Genomic DNA, 10,685 nt, shown 5'->3' on the forward strand with positions numbered 1-10,685 from the left:
GTAATAATGATAGCAGTAACAACAATAGCAATAACAATTATAATAGCTAATTTCCTAGAGATGTCAGGCAGATACATTTACTCGTGTTTGGGAGTAATTCAGTTACTGTGGTGACAGGCTGGATGTAATGCCTAGAAGGGAATTAATGATGCTTTCCTCAGTACATGACTGAGTGCCATACACACTGTAGTGTAGATTCAGAATTACATTTTCTTAATGAACACATTAAAAATCTAAATATAAAATATTCCCAAAATACTATTATTTTAATGTTTCAATCTAAAATCTATTTTCATAACAAACAGTGTTTTCTCTTTAAAGAAAAACTTTCAAGTAAAACAGTTGTCCATCTCTGTATGAAAAAAAAAAAAACCCAACAACTTTGGAGTGAGAAGGAAGAAAACCCTGCTTGTTTCTTCGGATAGAGGAGAAAAATCCTCCTCAAGCCCTTTTGAGATTCAGAGATTTCTAATTTATTGAAGGAAAGTAAAGAAACAAGTTTCATGCATGACTCGTCTCCCCACACACCTTATTCATTTGTTTCCAGATGCTTGTAATGGAGAGGAAAAACGAGGAGAGGGAAGATGTAGTTATCTACCTCAGTGAAACGGGGCTGGCTGGTTCCAGACTTTTTTTCATGTTTGTCCTTTCATTTTGATAACACGTACACATTCATTTGTATTTCACACAGGCCCCAGAGACCTGTAATAATGATTTAACTGCACATGTGTAGCTGATGGATTTTTTTTTTTTTGGTGAGATATCTTGTTTGCTTTGTACCAAGTAAATACTGTTCAAATGAATGCTTGTACTGAAGTTTTCAAGTTACACTATGAATGGTTACAATTTGGACAGAGACAGCAACTGGAATGAATGAATGCTGAAAATTTCTTGCTGTCATTGCTATTGCTATTTGAGACCACACTTCCAGAGGTTGGAGCTTATTAGTCAAAATATTAAGGACTACATTGTGTTGTTAGGAGTAACTCTAATCCACTGAAGGGGTAGGCTTAGGGGGCATTACTTTTTAGAGAGACAGTTCGGAGGTGTTACGTCTGTTCCCTCATTTGTACTAACTTCTAGTAGCACTATCTGATTGCTGGCCTTTATATACATGAATAACTGTACACATATGGCTAGCTATTCTGGCATGTCAGTGAAAAATGGATCCACTACTTGTCTGTATGCTCCACAAAGGGAATGTGGAGTTTAGTCATATTACAAAATACTCTGCATCTGAAGTTAAGGCAATAGTTGCTCATGAAGGGGTGGAAGTCACACAATGGGCTACTTTTTGGTAATTACTCTTGAGTTATTTTGGCCCCAAGTGCATATAAAATGAGTTAAAAGAAATAAATTTGAGTTGAAGGCATTATATCCCCCTCCTCTTAATTTCAGGGGAAACCTTTAAAAAAACCCAGCACCCTGCTGTTTTGGAGAAACAAACCTAACACCACTGAGCTAATATACATGAACCAGAAAGTGAGATTGGCTAGTTTCAGTTCAGCCACAGGCTGAAAGCTCTACAAAAAGCTAGATGAAAATGGAGCAGAAAGAATTTAACCGAGAAACATGAAAGATTTTAAAATGCTTTCCAATTGTGGCTTTAATAACAATAAGATAGGTAGATATTAGCTGTATATTCTTTTTTGTTTTGGAAATCTTGACTTTCATCTTTCTCTAAAAAAATGCCAGACTTGATGGGCTGTGCGCTACATTTTTTTGCCTACTGTCTTACTTCTTTTTATATCTCATAATCTATCTTAAGTTTGCATTTTTTTATTTAGGTTATAAACCTTCTGTGGCAACCACTTTGATTCTTACTCATCAGTGAAATGTTCAGTGCTATGTAGATAATACATATTTAGAAAAAAATTTTGTAAACAATATTCACTTGCTGAAGTAAGTGTTACACTGGCATAATAATATCCTTCTGGATGACTGATTATAAAATTGCAGATATAATTTCATCCTATGCTTCATTGTATGTCTGAAGCATACATATTTGACACCAGAACTGCAAAGGCAATGCATTGAAGTGCTGCCTGACTGGTAAAAGTGAACTGGCATAATTCCAGAAGTGTGACTTTGATGTGTATGGAGCTGAATGTGCAAGTCTACTCTACAGAGAAACTCTGTGAAAATCACTCTAGGCTCTTATTGTGCCTCAGTAAGTCCAGATCAGATTCTCTGGGGCTTGAAAATCAAATTAGTTTTTTTAGGTCATAATTTACTATCAGTAGTGAAAACGCAGAGCCACATATACCAGCAAGTATAGCTGAAACACATATCCAAATATGGTGTCGAGGATGGTTCCAGCTTGACAGAAAGCCTTCTCATTCCCCTTAGATTCTTCCTCTTTTAGTCATTCCTTTACTTTTGGAACAAACTTTATCTTCTTGTCCTACATATATTTCTGGTCATGTCTCTGTGCCTTCTTCTATGCAGCCCTTTACAGTCCGAAAGTTGCATTTACTTTTGAGACATTCATTTCCATTCTGAAAGCTATTTTTCCATAAACCTACAATAAATGGACAGGAGCTGATGCAACTTGTAATTTCTGATGAAAGGAAGAATCTCTCTTTGAGTTAATACCTCATTTCACCATTGTCTCCTTTGCCCTTTCACTGCATTTTGCCTCTTGTTTATTCATGGATGATGTTTATCCTGCCCTGTCAAACACAAGATTATATGGATTTTATAGGGAGGAATTTTAGCTTTACTTGACTAGGTAGTGATCAGCGTATTTTTATATGTGTAATATAAAATTGCATGGAAATAAAAATCTATAGCATTTCTTCTCCCTAAGGCCATCATTTGGTGTAAATGAACTTTTAAATTTGGGTGGTAGTACATACGGCAAAGTGAGAACTCAACATGGAGGTCCTGAAGAGTGCAGCTTCTGTCATATACTGCCATTTGCTATCACCTGGTGCCCTGTTGATAAGCTGCTGAGCGAGTGATGCTCTTCTCTCCTGCTTTTTTCAGTTGTTTTGAGGAGAACCATACCTAAAGGTGAATTATTTACTTAAGCTGCAGTTGTGGTTAGCCAGTTTGTGAAGAGGAGCAAGAAAAACCCTTTTGTTTCTTCAGATCCCTGTTGAAGAATTTTCTGCAGAACACTGAAAACAATTGAGTTATTGTGCACTTTTGTGAATGCCACTAATAACCTTTGAGAATTTTGCTGCCTTTTTTCATTCTGTCTATAAGGCCAATATAAAAAATTGCTTGCAGTAGAAGTCCTAACAAAAACTAAGTTCATCTTATCTCAGTTGGGATTTCATTTCCAGCAGAGAAGTCAGTTTGCTTTTGTAACTTCACAGGCTGAGGTGAGACTGAGCTTTAAATGTGAATCAACAGATTCTGAGTCAAATCATGGAAACTGCACTGAATTATATTGGGATTTTGAATCAAAAGAGATAATATATTTTTTTGAGTCAGACAAAAATAGCTCCTGGGAATTAGTCCACTCTTCTCTTTCTCTTCTCGCTCTATATGTGGTAGGTTCTTGAATAGGATTTTGAATAAGAACTAGTTATCCAAATTTAGCCTTCTAAAGCGACTATCCAATGTAAAAGATGACTGATTCTATCAAGTGAGGTGCATCTTGCAGGCTACTTGTAAGCATACAGCCTAAACAAATCAGCCCATCTGCAGCCTGGGCTCACTTCAGACAGGAGCAGTTGGGGATTTTCTGTTCTGGATTCCCTTGGAGCCCTGGAGATCAGGGTTCAGAGACTCCTGCATGGGTCTGGATGGAGATGCATCATTCTGCATAGGCTTATATATTTAGTTTTAGTATTATCTTTTCCACAGCTAATAGCAAATTGGTTAAATAGAAAGCCAATCTGATAGCCTTCTCTGATGGAATGGCTGGCTGGGTAGATGAGGCGAGAGCAGTGGATGTTGTCTCCCTGGACTTCAGCAAGGCTTTGGACACTGTCTCCCATCACATCCTCCTAGGTAAGCTCAGGAAGTGTGGGCTAGATGAGTGGACAGTGAGGTGGATTGAGAGCTGGCTGGATGGCAGAGCTCTGAGGGTTGTGGTGAATGGCACCGAGTCAAGTTGGAGGCCTGGAGCTAGTGGTGTCCCCCAGGGGTCAGTCCTGTGTCTTGTTCAATGTATTCATCCATGACCTGGAGGAAGGGACAGAGTGCCCCCTCAGCAAGTTTGCTGATGAGACTAAACTGGGGGGAGAGGCTAACACACCAGAAGACTGTGCTGCCATTCAGAGGGACCTGGACAGGCTGGAGAGCTGGGCAGAGAGGAACCTCCTGAAGTTCCACAAAAGCAAGTGCAGGGTCCCGCACCTGGGGAGAAATAACCCCAGGCACCAGGACAGGCTGGGGGTTGACCTGCTGGAAAGTAGCCCTGCAGAGAAGGACCTGGGAGTGCTGGTGGACAACAAGTCAAGCATGAGGCAGCAGTGTGCCCTTGTGGCCAAGAAGGCCAATGGTCTCCTGGGGTGCATGAGGCAGAGTGTTGCCAGGAGGTGGAGGGAGGTGATCCTGCCCCTCTCCTCAGCCCAGGGGAGGCCTCGTCTGGAGTACTGGGTCCAATCCTGGGCTCCCCAGTACCAGAGAGACATGGCGCTACTGGAGAGAGTGCAGCGGAGGGCTACCAAGATGATTTAGGGGACTGGAGCATCTCTCCTATGCAGAAACGCTGAGAGAGCCGGGCCTGTTCAGCTTGGAGAAGAGAAGACTGAGAGGTGATCTCATCAACGTGTATGAGTATCTGAAGGGGGAGTGTCAAGAGGATGAGGCCAGCCTCTTCTCTGTGGTGCCCAGCAACAGGACAAGAGGCATCGGGCAGAAACTGAACCACAGGCAGTTCCATCTGAACCTGAGAAAAAACTTCTTCACTGTGGGGGTGACAGAGCACTGGCACAGGTTGCCCAGAGAGGTGGTGGAGTCTCCTTCGCTGGAGATATTCAAAACCCGCCTGGATGTGATCCTGGGCAATATGCTCTAGAGGTCCCTGCTTGAGCAGGGAGGTTGGACTAGATGATCTCCGGAGGTCCCTTCCAACCTAAACCATTCCGTGATTCTGTGATTCTGTGAAAGCTATGACACCCATGGAGCTGGGGTGCCCAGTGAGGCACAGACATGATCAGTTTTCTCAAGTGAAGCTCCAGCACCGGTAAGTTAGGAAACACTCCTTTCTGTGATGTAATGCCAAAGAACCATGAGTCATTGTCCTTTTACAGTGTTCTTCTGTACAGTATTGTGATTTCACAGTATACACTAGAAGGTTAAGGTCAGGAAAATAATAACATTGAAATAACTTTGATTTGGTCAGGACAAATCTAAAGAAAAATCTTATGATTTTGAAAGAAAGGAATTTCAAAGCTTATAGCTAGTGTTTTTATTTGAATTAGAATCCCCTAAGATTTTGTGTAGAGGTGTTTATATACATTAAGTGTGATTGAGGGCTGATGCTCAGCAAATTACAGAAGGAGAATGGACTAGCTTCTATGAGCTCTTGTTAACAGAAATATGGATTCTCTAGCACCTGAAAATGGATGGATTTCTGCAGGGTGGATTTTGTGTTTTTTATTCCCGCTTACCTTGGCAGAGCATTTCCTGGCATTGGTGATGAAACTCTTGCCTTAAAACCTCAATGGCAACTCTCTCACTTTCCTAACAGGCAGAAAAATGGTGAATTCCAGGACTGGATTGTGATTAAGGACATTTTTTTTCCCCACTACAAATTGACCAAAATAACTACAACCTACTATATATGAAACCTCTAAGTCTTTGTTTCCTAGTAAATTAAACATCGGAGCACAAACCCAGGCATCAGAACTCAGTTGTCTGTACTGTCAGATTGTTAGGTTGGTCACGGGCTTGGTAACTGCCTGAGCTAACTGGCACTCTCCCATACAGTTCCCAGACAGCAATGGGGAGCTGACATGGCCCATGAATTTAGTTGGTAAGCAGCTGAGATGCAACCACCTTGCTTTGGAGAATGAGAGGGCTAAACTAGACAGAGGGCATTGCATGCCAGTTGTCTTCAGTGCTAAAGAAAGGTTTTGGACATGTTTAATTTTGCAATGCTATTAGCTGAGCTACAGCACAGAACTTCTCTCCTGGGATGAAACTGTTCTTGGATACCTTAATGAGATTTAATTTGCCTGACAGCTCACCTCTGAAGTGCATCCTGTACTGTGGCTTTGACTTGAAAGAAAATACATGACTAACATCTATTTGTACCACAGCAGATAGCTACACTGCACATAGGTACACTGACTGAGGTAACATCAGCCATAACTGGTAAATCTACATTGCATGGTATGTCAAACTGCAAGGCAATATAGCTGTATTTATACTGGACTGCACACAGGTTAAGTCGTTTTTCAGCTGCACTTCCAGTTCTTTAATTTTTTTCATACGTTGTTGTCTTAGGTATGTCTATGCTCATGACATAGACACCCTTTAGCCATTACTCTAATGTAAATCTATCAAAGCACTGTTTTTGTGAGGGCAGGTACTCGAGGGATCACATGGCACATGGTGGTTTAACATTAAAGCGTTTGCTGATTTTACAGAGAGTGATTAAATCAGTCTCTGATGCCTACTGCATGAAAGATGCCATGTGCAAGAAGTCAGGGATGTATTCTTCCTGATGTGATTCTTTTTGGATCAGCTGTAGACAATAACTGATTACAAGTAAAATCTTAATGAATCTGGCATACTGACTCTGATGTCTTTGAAGGGCAATATTTGGTTCCCGTTCATCTGACGTTAACAGCACACCCTCAAATAAAGCCCTGCATTCCAAAACATGCAGACTTTGGGCATTGGTTTAGACTCAGATCTGAATGTTATCCTTGTTTCATCACATATAATGTCAAATTAAAGCTCAAAGTACAAGCATTTACATACTTTGCAGGATTTTAAAGTGAGTCCTGAACTTTGCAGTTCAGATCTGTCTTCAGTTAAGAATGTAGTTTGTTCAGAGAATATTGTGTATGAAATCACTCTTGGAATATGACAAAAAATCAGAAGAAAATTATATTATTTTAAATACAAACTAGGCAAAAAATAAATTGTTCCTGACCTGTTTCTATTAAGGAGCTCAAACTTGATTAATTCTTGGCCTGGATGTGCTCTTACCTCCAGCAATTACATGCCACTATTACAGTGATTATTTTATAAAAGCTAATAAACACTATCTGGAGTTAATATTTGCTCCCGATGAAAGTTTGCCAAGAGCTTAGAAAAAGTTTACAGAAGATTTTGCCCATTAGGTTTGTGTACAACATTTGAAATGCCAAAATCCTTTTAGCATCATTAATCACAAAAATGCAATGTAAAAACAGTTGTACCTAATAAAGCTGTAATCTGATACAAAAATAGGCAAACCCTCAGGAATTTAACACAATAGGCCAAACATTGTCCATTCCAAATGAGTTCCAGTAACGCCACTATTGACTCGACTTTGAATAGCCTTCTGCTCTTTTAAAACAAATATATATGGATAAAATAGGATTTTATTTTCTACAGTACAGATGCAGCTGTTATTAATCTTTTCTTTCACAAAGGTTACTTGCTAATGCAGCCCAGGAAAGCTATTTTGTCCAGTTTGCCACAACTTCTTCCTTGTCCTCTAAGCTTAAAACTTGCTCTGTCTTGAAGTCAGTGGGGTTCTCGCTGCCCCTCACTAGTGAGTTGTTTATGTTTGGGGGTCACTGGGGACTGAGACTCTCTGGCTGCTGGGAAAAAGGAACTCTTTTTCCAGATTTCTGATCACGGTACAGAGCAAGTGTTCTGTAGGACTGACCATTGTCATGCTGTGGTACTGCCTGAGATGGGAGCTGGTGGGTGGGGGCGGGGGTTGGAGAAAGACGGGCTGCATCTGAGAAGTACTACCTCCCTGCAGTTTGATCCCCACACATCTCAGAAGGGAAGTGGCATTTCAATCAATGAGCCAACTTGGGGAGCGCAGGAGCATTCTTTTCTTCTTAATACAAAGTTGCCTAAGCATTACTCAGGGGAGTGTGAAGTGGCTACTGCCGGAGCACATCAGGGACTGCTCTAGCAGTTGGACAGCAGGGTCAAAGGAGTTTTGGCTCCTTGGCTCATGCTCTGGCATTGCTGACTTTATGGGTAAGGATGACCAAGTGAAGCAGTGAGATAGTACCAGTAGCACCGGCAGTACTGGCAATACTAGTAGGACTGGCACATCCACTGCCTAACCAAATATGTCGTTCGCTGTGGTGAACATGACCATTTTGGAGGGGTAAGGCATCACTCCCCTGCCTCCTCCTGTATGAGCTTCAGCTGTGGCCTTCAGAGCTTAGTGCGATATTGCCTGTCCAGATCACTTATTATTACCTACCATATTTTCCCATTACCAAACAAGCTTAAGAATGAAAGCTGTACAAGTTTATTTTAGCCAGGCAATGGGTTAAGCTCTTAAGCTGATTGGAAAAGCACTCACATAAAGAAAAAAAAAAACCAAAAGAATTCAGTTATGGAATACATACATAGTAAGATTTGTTCCTATTTGTCTAGCCCTCCCCATCTTAAGCTGTGTCTAGCTGTTCACCTTGTGGTCTGAATGCTGACTTTCAAAGCAGACCCTTTTCAGAATCTAGACTTAAAAGCAGTTTAGGGCCTGATGGGCTTCCCTTCTAAGCTCATCCTTCCCTTTCAAGACGACAGTCTTTCTACTCTTTTTTTTTTCTCCCTGTCGCTTCCTTTTTTAATTAAATTTCCTTACAGTTAGTCAACAGCAACATATTTTGATAGCTCACAGTTCTTCTTAGCCAACGACAGCGTAATTTTGACAGCTCAAAAGCCAAATATGGTTTTAAGAGTTATTTGGGCTTGGCTATCTTTCATGCTCAGATTCTGACTCTTCCTGCATCTCACCTTCTCCAAATCTGTTGCTAAAGCCTTAATTAGCTCTTTTTTCTCTGGTAAGCACAGTTGGAAAACTGTCTTCACAGCATTCCATGAGTCATATATGATAAAAATTACTATTTTTGCAACACTACTGTTACTTGCACAGTTTAGATATTGGAGGCCACACATGATGTATTAATAATGCAGATGATAGTATTTTAACAAAGTGAATTCTCTAAGCTACTTCTTTCCATGTTTTTTGTCTGCCATAAGGTTTATTTGTCATCTTAGGAAAGATGGGAAAGACTGGGCTCCCATCATTCTGTTGCTGACCTCAAGAAATCAGGAGCAATGCTTCATTGCCAGGTTCTTCTTACTTGCAGGAAGAATGAAGCGGAAGTCTCTTGCCTGTCTGAGCTGCAGCTGATACAGGCAGCCACAACTCTCATCCATTTTATTTTTTGCAGCCACAGTTGGAGATACAATTCTGAGGAGCTCTATGGCTCTCCTCTCCTGATAAACATGAGAAACTTGATGTATGGGAAAATGGGACCTGATGATAGCTTGACACTTTCACACCTTGAGAATCAAACTTGGATCTGTCAGAGGCACATGCTATGAATATGCTGATGAAATATATCCCAGACAGACCACATCGCAAACAGAATTAGGAGGCTTTATATTCTTTTAGTGTACAAGTTATTCTTTCATCCAGACAGCACTGAAGTGTATCAAACAGTTCTGTGATAAAGTTGTGACCACATCATGAGGACAACATGGGACAAATGATTTGACATGTGAGAATATGACAACACCTAAAACCTCCCGCCATGTAGCTGACCCTGATACAGCCCTAACTTACGACCTTGACACTGACGTCTTCCCACACACTCTACCATCATTTCAATCCTAATAGTCTAAGCAGGTCTTCATTTGTAGCTTTGTGGATATGATGAAATCTTTAGCCTACCCCATGTGCACATATGTGTCTGTATTACTTGTTTAGCTGGAAAGGCTATTCGGTAGTCAGCAGTAACTGATGATCACCAGCAGTTACCTAAATTCAAAGGTCAGCCACAATGAAAAGCAACTGATAGAAGGCTGCTTCCTTACAGTTCTCCCAATTTTAACATTTAATGTTCCTTTGTGGAGCTGCATTTTGGTCTGGAACAGTGCAGTAATGTGAGCTGATAGCAAATGGAGTGAGCCAGAAAGTCAATGCTTAACCCAAAATGAGTATTTCTGGGAGTGAAGACTTCAAGGATCAGATGTTCTACATTTACATTGCTTCCAAGTTCATATGGGGGGTGGGGAAGGTGATGGAAACCATCAATAAGTTCAATATGAATTTCTTATTCAACATTTCTTTTTCCACACCTTATCTGGTTGGGGATATCACACAAAACCTAGGACTGGGTTCTTAGCCTCATAAGCTGCAGATTAAAAAGTTAATGAAATGTAGTCATAATTTTTAGAAATATTAGTTCATTTGGGGTCTGGCTGGCTGGGATAACGGTGCTAGAAAACTACAACTGGAACAAGCCTGGAACAGACAGCAGTGATGATTTTTGTTTTCTCTGTGTGAGACTTGAGATTTCAGGGTTTCCAAACTCTGTGCATTCCTGGATTTTAACTAAGTGTCACACACTCAGCCAGGCTTCAGGGACTGATGGTGCTGGTCACCAGGAGATTGTTGTGTTGCTCCTGCTTAGTCATATCTGAGATATGGTCATCATCATGTTTTTAAGATCACCCATTCCTGAAGGTAATAGAAAGCACTATTTTCTCTGAGGTTTTACTCTACTGACTGTATTGTGGGCAGCATAGGTCGT

This window comes from Struthio camelus, chromosome 3 (assembly GCF_040807025.1).
Source record: "Struthio camelus isolate bStrCam1 chromosome 3, bStrCam1.hap1, whole genome shotgun sequence".
NCBI classification, from domain to species: domain Eukaryota; kingdom Metazoa; phylum Chordata; class Aves; order Struthioniformes; family Struthionidae; genus Struthio; species Struthio camelus.